Source organism: Populus nigra, chromosome 3 (genome assembly GCF_951802175.1).
Source record: "Populus nigra chromosome 3, ddPopNigr1.1, whole genome shotgun sequence".
Classification (NCBI taxonomy): domain Eukaryota; kingdom Viridiplantae; phylum Streptophyta; class Magnoliopsida; order Malpighiales; family Salicaceae; genus Populus; species Populus nigra.
In genome coordinates this window covers 7,233,001-7,246,896 of record NC_084854.1, presented here as the reverse complement: position 1 = coordinate 7,246,896, position 13,896 = coordinate 7,233,001, and positions in this window count along the sequence as shown.

Here is a 13,896-nt window from a genome sequence, read left to right as displayed (position 1 = left end):
TTCTTTATAACTATTTATGTTTACTTTTTATAATATTTTTGAAAATATATTAAAATAATAATTCTTTATTTTTAAATTTTATTTTTTTATTAGTAGATTAAAAAAATATAAAAATTTAAACATGATTTTACTTTAAAAACAACACTACCTTAATCATCAATTTACTTTACATCTTAGTCTATTTTCTTTAGAATTTAAAATGAAGAAAAGGATTTTAATATAAGAAAAAATCAAAAAAATACTATAAAAATTACTTTTTGATTTATTTTATTTTTTGCCATTTATTTTTCCTTCCCTCAATGGAGTGAAGTGTCGACATTTTTACAATAGTTGGTTAGAAAGATTGAATGTTCATTGTAATGTTGCTGTCTCGACTTGTGATTTTTCATTCGACCTTGGCATTTGACTTTTAATACATTAGGATATGGAATCCTACTTGCAAGTGAAAATGAAGAAATCGCAAATAATCATAACCATAACATCAACGTATATAAGCGTTGATGTTTCAATACTATATTCAGAATAATGTGTTTGTTTTTGTATTTTTAAAATATTAAAAAAAAATTAACAAATTTTTAATTTATTTTTGTTTTAAATTATTTTTAGTGTTTTTAAATCGTTTTAATATGCTAATATTAAAAATAAAAATAAAAAATAAAAAATATTATCTTGATACATTTTTAAGTAAGAAATACTTTAAAAAATAATCATTATTACAATATCAAATCGTAACTGAAACACTAAGATATTTAGGAGTGTAGTAACAGTTGTTTTTTAAAATGTTTTTTTCTCGAAAATATATCTAAATAATATTTTTTGATGCAAGAAATCTACTTAAACTTTGATAAATAAAAAAAATATTTAAGTGGGGATGATCCCATTGAGATTTTATTAAGAAAAACGTTAATATAATTAGCAAAAAAATGAATGGAGAATATCTTTAACATTAAAAACAGAATAAATTTTTGCAGTGGACAATATTCGAAACATGGACCAACCAATGCTATATTCGGAGGATGCGTACAGCCTTTTCTCAACAAGATTGCTGGACCACCTCTTGGTTTGGCACCGCAAGAAATCTTGGCTACAATTTAACGACCGACTTATATTACATTTCACATACTAATTATAGATAATCAAGATCATAGAAATAATCCATGTGGGTTTCCTAGTAACTTGTTCATTTTTACCTAAACCAGTCAAGAACTCGTATTACAAGTTTTAATTTGAGATTTATATTAAATGTGTTTATTTACATTTAATATAAAAAAATAAAAAATAAATTATCCTTGATATGAGATTGGTACTTATCAATGTTGTTAAAATTGTTAATGTATCATTTGAATTATATATCGTTTACATCCTCAAAGGAGGTCATTTCTTAATAAAGTTATTAAATTATATGTGATATAATTTGTAGTAGTATTTCTCTTAAAATATGAGAGCAATCAAGCATTTAAATCAAACATGCATTGAAAATTTAAAGGTTCTTTTTATGAATTAAAAAAAATTGCCTTAGTATTTGGTTGGTTCTTCACCCTTCAAGACAAAAAAAAAGGTCAGGCGCGTGGGCTACTTGTGGCCTGAGAGCCTAGGCTCTTTTTATTCTATTTATTCTTTTTTTATTCCTCAAATCTTACCCATCACAATTGGATTTTTTTTTTATTTTTTTATTTCATCATTTAATATTTTATTGATTTTTAATTGAGCAACATGATTTGTTTTGATTTGATATTTTTATTTGGCTGCCTTAGTATTTGGTTGGTTCTCAATTTTATTAGTTTGTATTTTAGACAAACAAAAACTTTTATTGGAAAAAAAATTGTTTAACCTAATTAAGTCCATGACCCAAATCATTGGTTTGACATGTTTAACTTCAAATGGTTATGAATTGAGTTTTATAATTTTTTTCCGGTTGCATAAATAGTTATCAGTTTATTTAGTTAAATGCATACATGAACTCTTTTATTTATAATTAATATTTTTATGTTAAAAAACAAGTAAAAAATGTTGTTGTATTGAAACAAATATATTTTACCTGTAACAAAGCACGAGTCACATATTTAGTTAAAAAACTAATAAGGGAATTAAAAGATAAAACATGTTACTTATTAAGTCTTCTTTACCAAGTTAACTTCTTATGTCCTACTCTCTCTTCCTCTCTCTAAAAAAATAAAATAAAAATGTAAATAGGTTATTCCATATTCTTTAGTTGAAAAAATGGTGCCACATTACAATATTTTTTTAGATAGTGTCTTGTATGTTGTACAATATTGATCGGATCAAACAAGACTAGATAAGTAATTGTCTTGTCTTATGTTTGGTATGCTTTGGACTGAATTGGATAATTTGTCTTATTTTAATTTGGTAGACATTGAACGGGACCCGGCCTACCCAAGGCCTGAATTAATCCAAGTTTAAGAAAAAAAGAGGAAGGATTGATCCGACCTAACATAGTAAAAAAACATGGGTCGACCTGCAACTTGGTCGACTCGAGATAAAACATGGATAAAAAATCCATTGAGTTTTTTTAATTGTTTTTGGTCAAAATGATGTTGCTTTGATTATTTTTTTAATCTGGGTTAATCTGTGTTGACTTTCCTGACTTGTGACCCAGTCTTGCCTAGGTCGACACTCAAGTTAAGTTTTAAAACTATAATAATTATTATTTTTATACATACGTTGAATTGAGTCAAACCGGGTTGACCTTACCGACCTATGACCTAAGCCTTGCAATAGGTTGACCCTCAAGTAGGGTTTTAAGACTATGATAATAATCATTTTTATCCTTATGTTGACCTAAATCAATGTGGGTTGACCCTTTCAATCCGTGACTTGGGCCTTATCTTGTGTTGACCTTCGATTCAAGTTTTGCAAATATGATAATACCACTTTTATCCATACATTATAAACCAGGGTTGATCCTTCCAACCTATGACCTAGGCCTTGTCCTAGGTTGACTACAAGTCAACATGGGTCAACCTGAGTTGACTAAATTGACCTCCCGAGTTGGGTTTTAAAATTATAATAATAACCATTTTTATCCTTAAATTGACTAAGATCAATGGTCAACCCGACATGTGACCTAGGCATAGCCCCAAATCTACCTTCAAATTGGATTTAAAAACTATGATAATAATCATTTTTATTTTTATGTTGATTGGGGTCAATGGTCAACTTAACCTGTGACCCGGGCCTAGTCCTGATTCAATCACCAAGTTAATTTTTAAAACTATAATAATAACAACAACAACAACAATGTAATAACCCCAAATCTTATTTTATAATATTTATAGAAACATATAGTATTATCATTTAAAGTACATAAATTTGTTTTTCTATCAAAATTCCAGTTGAGTTTCCTTTATATTTTATTTATATCAAATTATCAATTCAATCAATTTTCACAAATTGCAAATAAAATTTCAACATATTCTCATCATATATTACCATCAATTTAAGGACAACCTTTTTTTTTTCCTTCTATATTTCCTCAACCAAATCAATTATTATATTATTTTAAAATATTTAAAGTAACAAGATGATTAACTTAGTTACAAAATAAAAACAACACATTCATATTAATGCTAATTGAACCTAAAAATTAGTCTATATAATTATAGTCATATGGTTTCAAAGAAAATAATTAAGATGCATCATTCATACTTATTTAAATTCATACACTATTTAGTTACAAAATTATATTACATAACAAAATATGAATTGATTTCACAAAATTATAAATGTGATATCTACTACTTGCCACGATGCTATGAAATACCTAAAATTTATATAACACTCGGTATAATTAGTTTAGACACAAAGAATATTTACTATTATTACTTTTATATATAATTATTTCCAATTCATATGATTTAAGAATGTAATAACTTCTCTTGCCAAACTAGTAGTTGTTCAATTTCTAAATTACAAATCTCTCAAATTGTTCATTAATTAGGACACTAGTCCCAGTAATCTCAGGTACTAGTTCTTCAATTTTCCATTAATCAAGAAATTATCTCATTTACCGGGAACCAAAATCTCCTTCTATCCATTAACTAGGGCACTAATCCCACTAACCAGGAAATTAAAATCTTCATCTGTCCATTAACCAGGGTATTAATCCCGCTAACTAGGGAATCAATATCTTCATCTGCCCATTTACCAGGGCACAAGTATTATTAACCAAGATAGCTAGTTTTTTAATTGCATATTAATTAAGGTCCTAGTTTCATTTAATAATTATTTTCTTCAATAATTTATCGTTTATCAAATAAGATTGTTATACATTTAAAGAATAATTACAAACGTAGTTAAATAATGCTCTAGTTTTAAGGTGCCGAGCACCTATTTAAAGTCTAGGCACGTGAATCGATCCTCTGCTACTGGGTGGGTCTTGTAGTTTCTCTTATACCAACAGGAATGATATCATTTACTATTCAAATCCTCGACTGCTTCACATTTTAACTCAATAGACCATCATTTTATTCTAGAAGCTAATCCTTAGTAAAAACATAATTAAATTTCCTATCTTCATGCTAATCCTTATTTGAAACATAACTGAACAAAAAAATTGGTATCATGGATAGTTTGTTTCTTCTAAAAGCTAAATTATAGGTTACAACTTACTAAATGGAAGAAAACTCAATTTTTTCCTTGACACATCCAAGACTATTCTCATTGCAACATCAAAACTATTTGGCCAAATTTAGTTCGACCTTCTCTCGATTTTTAATTTGTATCTAGAGTTTTATAATTCAAATTTAAGGGATGTCAGTTTTGTTGGAAATATATTATCCCTTACTTCGACTTTCATGATAACTTATTCAAATTTTTTTTGTCATTTTCGAGTTCTAAATCTGTCTGGAAGTGAGACGATAAAGTTATTCAGTTTTTCAATTTCTTTCTTTTGACATATAACGTAGTATTTTCATTTGTTTTTCTCGCCATTCAATGCAATTGTTTCTTTTCTACGAAATTTATAACACCATTTACCCTATCATCCTACTAATCAATAAATTTTCTCACTTCCTTCTATATACAATCAAAATCCTCTTATTACAACACATCTACTTTCTTTACATTACTTCATTTATAAAATATTCAATATCACATAAAAAACTCCATTACTCCTAAAAACTTTGAAATGTTCTTAACAAACAGAGTATAAGCAACTTTCCATTAAAATTCAAAAAACAAAATTTCTATTTGATTTCCATTCATTCTTCACATTTAACACATGCTAAGGTAGACATACTCAAACAACATTCATGCATTATTTTGAATTTTATTCAATTTAACCCCTTTATGGTCGACACTAACACCCTTTCAAACCTTAGGATTTATTTTTTTCCTCGATAGCTCATTATTTTGAGTTGTTTTCATTCATTTTCATTCCAATTACATTAAACAAAGCCAGTTTCTCATTTCCCCTAATTTTGCCGATGAACCCTAACCTAAAATTTACAATTTACACATCAATTTCTAACCGTAGTCAATCTAACTTTTGTAGTTAAGTTTTCAACCTCTTACCTGGTGATAAAGTGAGCTTTGATCCTCAGTCAGTTAAAACTTTTCCGACACTCCCTCTTCACCCCACTTTACCGGCCCTTCTCCACATAATTTCCCCAATTTCTTTCACCTTTTTCTCCCTTAATCATTATCTAGAAATTATTCCATCACTATTTAGGCTAAATCTTACTCAAACCCCTTCAATTTTGTTGTATTTTCTCTTAATATTTTTAATGAAAAAGGCTTGAAAATCCTTCATCTTTTCTTTTTTATTTTATTGCCGACCATTTGAGAAAGACTTTAAAGGTTTTATAGTCAAAACTTTAGGTAATTACACATTGACCCTAATAGTTTAATTATTTTATTTTTGTCCCCATCTTTTCTCTTTTTTAACAACTTATGTTATATACTCTTTTGTTTCTTTTAATTTTATCCCTTGTCATTTAACTCTATATCTTTGATTTAATTTAACACTTTTCATCTTCAGGTTAATATTTTAATATTCTAGAAATTTTAATTGGGGTTTTACAAACAATTTTTATCCTTATATTGACTCGGGTTAATGGTCAACCCAACTCGTTTCTCAGACCTTGTCCCCAGTAGATCTCTGAATGAGGTTTTAAAACTATGATAATGATTATTTTTATCCTTATATTGATTCGGGGGCCAACCTGATCCAGGCTTGGTCCTGGATCAACCTTCGAGTCAGGTTTTGAAATATGATAAAAATCATTTCTATCCTTATATTGACTCGAGTCAATGGTCAACTCAACTTGTGACTTAAGTCTTACCCTGAGTCGAGTTTTAAAATTATGATAATAATCATTTTTATTCTTATATTGACCCAAGTAAACTATTAACTCGATCCATAACCTGGGCCTTACTCTAGATTGACCCTCTAGTCGAGTTTTAAAACTATAATAATAATTATTTTTATTCTTATATTGATCTAGATTAACTCTTGTACAGATAATTGAACAAGCTTATCTCACCCTTTTTAATAAAACAAAAATTTTCACTTCTAGAATAGCTTTAGACATGACTAAAATTAATTTTTTGTACAATCTGAAGATGCACAAACAATTTCATAAAAAAATTATCATGTGCAATTCATTTTTATTCAACATACCAAACACTACATTATTAATGAGGATTCTCATCCCACCTATACGAGGATCAATACTTAAAGGTTTTGTTTTATGATATATACGATATGTGTGAGGATGCAGATTTGCCATCAACTATAGAGTATAATAAATGTGATTTGAAATTTTATAGATAAGTGTTTAATGAAAATTCCACTTGCTACTTTACAATTCATTACTTATTTTTTAGTGAAATGGGTAGCGAAGAAAAGAATAATGCTGATGGCAGCAATTTGGTTTACATCGCTATCTTAACACCTAATATTTTGCATTTGTTAGAATCTAATCCCTTAGTTTCTCATGCAAAGACATTCCTAGCTCATAACAGAGTATGTTAATAACATTTGTGAAAGATTAGACATCGTCCATTTATTATCCTTCTTCGATTTCTTTTTTCTTTTTTTTTTCTTTCCTGTATTATTCATATTTGAGTTTTGATTTTTTTTTTATTAACATGGGTGTCCGGCCAACTTGCACGCACCTCGACTAATCTCACGGGCCTCGAAGTTAACGACCATATAAGTCTCCAGTGGCCATCATATTAGCAATCATAGAACTCGAATTTGAAACTATAAGAGCAACAAATCTCGTGGTTTCAAGTTTTTATCATTGAACTACCTACTTTATGATTGAATTTTTATCCTTAGTTAAACCGGATGCTTAGTTGACCAAGCAATAAATATATCACCATCCCCATTTATTTGATAAAAATTAAACACAAGGTAATGTGAGTCTGTGCAAGTTTCAAGCTCAAAAGGCTTTCACTTGAGGAGGTATATTAAAGAATAATATAAATTATATCCTGGGACCTCATCTAATAACTTAAGTTATTGGGTTGAGATGGTTCTTTGACACTACTAAATAGTTGGATGTTTATCTCTAGTTAAGCCGGATGCTTAGTTGACCCAGCAATAAATATATCAAGTGATAGATAAAATAATGATGGAGACTGTATGCATGTCATGTCCTGTAGAAATCAAAACGATGGCCGCATAGGGTGTGCATACACACGGATTCATAAAATATAATTTTTTTTTCAACAATTTGATTCAATTATAGAATCATATCATGTATTAAAAAAAAGAACCTTATTAATAAATATCAAATATATTATCTTACACGTTTGGTTCAATAAAAATCATCACATATACTAAAAGATTTTTGTTGATAAATATCAAATATATAGTATTTTCTTAGAAAAATTCTACATGTCAGAAAAAAAAAACTTCTACTCCATATAAAAGGAAATTATTTATTCTTCTTTTATATCATAGTACAAAATATATACCAATACTAATATATAAGTTCACTTCTATCTCTAATTAAGAAAAAGACTAAAACAGTAATATAATTCTTAGCAAATAAGTTAATTTAGTTTTTTTTCCATTATATGTCTGTTTATACATAGCATAAAACCTTAAATAATATAAAAATAACTTGTTAAATAACTAATAAATTGTATAGTATTTTATTACCACTTTATTTTGACTATTAAAACTCTAAAAATAGGTCAACAAAACTAATAATTAAAATATAAAAATATATTAAATTAAATCCTTAATTTTTTTTATATATGATAATCCTCTTTTATTGTTTTGCATCATCATTTAAGCCTTTAAATGAAAAAAATTCATAAAATTTTTATCATTCATTTTTACCATCGTTACTAATATTTAAAACACACCTTAAAACAAAACAACTCATACAATTTATATCTATGTCTATATTTTTAAGTTTTATACATATCGCATGTAGTTATAATCCAAAAAATAATAATAAAAGTACAACAAAATTTAATAAAATTTTAAATTGAACATTTACTGTTTGTTTTGTAAAGGACTCTTGGTTATTCTTTTTATGTTATCTATGAATATTTTAGAGAAAATAATTCATAATTATTTATAAATCTGCTAATACTGAAAAGTATATTAAACTTTTTATTTGTATCTATATATTTAATATTTTTCTCACATATATTTAAAAAATATGTATTAATTTAAAACAAAATAATTTATAAGAACTAAAAAATTTAGTGAAGGCATTTAATAATACTTTTATTCAATTTGTATCTGATGTGTGATATAGTTTTATTCAAATTTTATTCCTAAATAGTATTTTATTTATTTATTTAGAATTAATTTTAGTATTTTTATAATTTTTTGCTGATATTAGAAAATAAACATGATATCAATACAAAGTTTTATGAAAATACTACTCGCTAATATATTATATGTATAAAAAACAAATAAAATTATGAATTTGCTTGTAGGCTAATGGTGTTTGGCTCAAACAACAATTTTATTTTTTTTTGGTTTTAACTTTGAAAATCATTTGGTCTTGAACTAGTACAACAAAAAATTCTTACCTCCCGGCACACACCTCCATGTCTATTTATTAAGTTATAAGAAGTTAAAAAGCGATGTCACACTTTGCTCAAACAAAATACGTTTTATGATTAACTAACATACTTTGACATATTCTTTACAAGCATCCGTTTTTATGCAGAGTTGACATTATTTTTTCTAGCCAATGGCCGACAATGCAAACCCATATCATTTTCTATGCAAATCAAGTGTTTTTTTTCTTGATCAATGATTATTTTTAACCAATATATCACCGATAATCACCCACTTCTCTACCAATAGAGTGAAAGACAATACAACCAATGATGAACACCAACATTTCCACCAATAATGAAACTCTTCATATCTTGAGACGAGCGTAATTAAGGTCTATAAATATATTGGATCATTAGGTAAACTAAAAATAGACAATCCTCTCAAACTCAACACTTCTTTATACTTACATTTTTTTTCCTCAATTTTCTCATATATTATTTCTTTATATCTATTCACTTAAACATCAGAGAGTCTCGTTCTATGAGAGACTTATTTTTTTCAGAAACGATCAAGCCCATAATCAAGCTCACATATCTTAGCCCATGATCACAGCTTGTGAAAAACTTAATTTTTATGTGAAGTTTTTTCATGACTTTATTAGTGGTGCTATTTCTAAAGACCTGAACAAAAAACTAGTTCATTCTCTTTTATTCCCCTCTAAAAACTCTTTTCATGACTGACAAGACTTTAGAATAAGGGAGAATAATTGATCTCCCTACCACAAAAACTTCATCCCCTCTAGTTCTTTAACAACTCTCTTAGCAAGTGCAAGTGCTCAACAATGTTATTCTAACCATACAAGAACAACGTTGCACCCTTTCATTTTATCAACAGGAAATTCAACACAAAGTCCATTACATGCACAAGAAGGAACATGACAAAATGATATGTAAAGCATGCATAAAACTCTGACTCTTTGAGCTGCTCTTACTATGAAGAGCACTCTTTCACAAATCCTAACTACATACGTGGTCAATCCTTTTCTGACTTTCACTCACATACTCCTTAATGAAAAAGACTTAGATATAAGATGAGATCAACTCCTAAGAATGAATATTAGCTCTACTAAGAAAGGGACTCTCCATTTTATCACAAAGGTGTTATATAATCATCTTTCCAAAGAATGTGTCGTTGTAAAGCCTAATATGGATAACTATGATGACCTTAAAGATCATAGGGAGTTATATAAAATGTTATAAGCATCCTAGATCTTGTGACATAAAAAAGTAATGTCATGTGCAAAATCTATTTAACAACTTTTTCGTGGATCTGCTAGGGTGTGGTATCATAGCCTTAAAGTTGGCTTTGTCCTTAGCCTTTACAACCTTTATATTAAATTCATCTCTCATTTTAGCACTATCATCCTGGTAAAAAAAAAAAATGGAAAAACTCTTTGTCATCACCAAACGAGGAGATGAAATAACTAAAGCATATCTAAAGATTTAACAAGAAAATGCTCAATATGAAGGATCTGCTTGAACATATCACCAGAAACACTAATTAGTGGAGTCTAAAATTTACTTATTATGGGCTCTTTATCAAATAACTCTTCTTAATGTGAAATAAGTAATGATGAACCATATTCGAGTAAAGAAAGCAGTGTGATTAGGTAATGACACCTATGTTTTTAAATAGTAGAATCATCACAACACCACTAATATGCTATATCATAAAAAATGAACACCAATGGGCACATTGACGATCACCTGAAGTTTCTTGAGTTCCTAACCACACTTCTCACAACCATATATATTAAGATGTTAATCGTTATCAAGGGAAAAGACTTTGTGTAATATCTATCTTGTATAAAAAGAGGCCCAAACATAAGGAACTCTAACAAGTTATATCTTTCACCATAATTATAGGCACAACATTGAAGAATGTCATGCCTTAAAAAAAGACTGATTACCCAAAGATATTTTTAACAAATTGTAAAAAAAAAAGATGACCAGAACAAGAAAGGAAACAAGTTTACATATTCCATAATGAGCTACTTGAGATCAAATAATCTCTAGATTATTTTTAAAAATTGTATCTCAATTTTTTTATTTTCAGAAAAAAAAGATTTTTCTCCATATCTCCAACGTCTCCAAATGATTTTTCACTCTTTGTGACTACTCATGAAATTCTTCAATGCATCATGAATATATACACAGATCATATTACTTACTTTTACACTCCCTTTTATTACTACATTGTTTTTTTTTTATTAATTAACATATTCTCTGATACGAACCTTGTGGATATGAAGATCCAAAAACCCACAATACAATTGACCCTTCTTAAGAAAGATAAATTCAGGCTTGTAATTGAGCTTGATACAACGATAACATATACCGAGGCACCAAGACAATAAATAAGCAGCCCTTACCCAACACCTATAATCGAGATATGAACAAGAAGTATAAAAGATGTCATGATCTCTTATTAATTTATATATATATATGGTGGTTGGAACTAAAAATAAAAGACAATGACATAAAAACTACCTGTTTTTTTTTTTTTTTTTAATTTTCAAGAAAACTCAATCAAGTAAACCTAAAATATCCCAAATCAAGACTTATCTTTAAGAAACCACAAGAATTAAGTTTTTCTTTAGATTTAAAGCAAATGGATGAAATTTATGTTTCTTTGAAACAAGATTTGTGGCAAACCCTAAAAAAAATTATTGTGATTTTTTTATAAGGTTTTATTCAATTAAAATCACAAATAATTTTTTTTAACTTGATACCACGACTAGTTCTTAGAGAAGATAACAAACTCTATAATTATAGAGTATGTGAAAACTTAAAAATAAAAAGGATATAACTTGATTTAGAGCCTTGCTCTGATACCAATTGATGTGAACCCTATGGATATAAAGATCCAAAAAACTAAAGTCAAATTGACCATTCCCAAAAAAAAAAAAACTAAATTTAGGCTTGTTCTTTGAGGTATAAATAAGTTTTTATCGGAACTTGCCTAATTACTCTTACTTCTCCTCAACCATTCAACCATCAAAGTTTATTAGTTTTTTCATGTTCAATAATGTTCATATTCAATTTTTTAAAAAAAGTGTAGTTCTAACAACATTAGCACAACTCTCACTATTAATAATCATAACATACCTTATGTCATAACTCAAATTTTGACCCCCCGTTTTTTTCAAATATTTTCAAAATACAACAAAAATAAAAATAAAAAAATATGTTCTTGATGTATTTGCATCATTTTTAGCAATTTCAGCATCTTCTAAAAAGAATTCAAAATTCAAATTACTTCTCAACGCATTTAACTTTTAACGCGCCATTTTTAAAATTGTTGATTTTTCTCATCGAGTCGACATTAATATTTTCCTTTTTAAAAATATAAAAAAAATATAATAAATAGGAAAAAGGATAAAAAATGAAAAGGAAGAAAACAAGGGACTAAAGTAAATTTAGGTTGCTTGTTGGACTAAGCAATTAAGGGAAAAAAGATAAACTTTTTCACCTATAAATAAGTGGTTATCTCATACAAAAAAAAGGAAGAAAAAAAAAAGCCAAAATAAGCAATTTTTTCACACTTTTCTCTTCAAATCTCCCAAAAAAAAAAAACCTAACCCTTAATAATCCTAAACCTAGCCTTTGTCCATAAAAAAAAGGAGAGAACCATCATCTTCAAACCCCCATTATCAACAGGTCTCTCCTAAAAGAACCAATAGCAAAACCCTATCACTTAGACCCATCATCTTTAACATCTCTCCTAAAATAACGAAAAACCCCAACATTGCTCTTAAAGTTGTCAACCACTACACACCTAAAGACCTGATTCCATCATCTCTCGACCTCTACACCACTATTAACACAAGACAACCTCCTCTCTCTCTTTCTACTATCACTGCTAAATGCCTATCTCCACTAATTTTCCAACCATAATCGACTCCAAATGTCTCCAAATCAGACCAGAAACAACCTTGAAACAACCTTAAAACCACTTTTCAATCAACTCATTAAATGTCTGCTAACCCTTTTCACCATTGAACTATCACTCCGCAACCACCATCACTACTTTTCCAACCCATAATAAACATTATCGAGTCTGAAGGAAAGAATCGTGATAGGCCCTCACCCGTCTATGGTTGATACATCAATTTACATCACCACCATTAACGACCACAAACTCTACCAACTGCTAGCTGTCACACACGGTTTTCCTCTCTTTCCAGCCATGAACTAACAACCCATCAACAACCACCGAACTGGCCTTCTCCTCGAATGACTCTCCACTTGTGGTAGCTGTAGCTAAGGCTTTATAGAGATAAAGAGAAGTAGATCTAAAAAAATAAAAGAAAGAAAGAACCAAAGTTTGTTGTGTTTTGTTTTTCTTTTACAAGTTCCTTTTTTGTGACACAGCTAGTATAGGAGTGGAGAGGGGAGGAAAAACTATTTGATCCATGCCATCACATGCCTCCTTATACACCGGAGCGTCACCTGTACGCATTACCACTACTCCAACGGTCCTAAAATCTTTCATTGTGCTTCTTGAGTTCCCAACAATCTCTCCAACCTGTTTCCAACCTCTAGAAGAACCATGTTGTAAATTTTTAAATTTTTAGTGTGTATTTTAAATTATTGTTAAATTTTAAATTTTTGTTGTTTACAAACATATAATTATGGAGCATATGAGTAAAAATATAGCAAAAAAAGAGAATGTGTATACGTTGCATTTTCTTTTTAATACTTTTTTTATTTTGTGTTAAATAAATGGTTAAAAATGGAGAAGATAAAAAAAATTTAATTAACCAAATGTTTAAATTGCACATGGTCAAATCCTAACAGTTTTTCCATACATATCTTCTAAAAATACAAAATCATATTTTT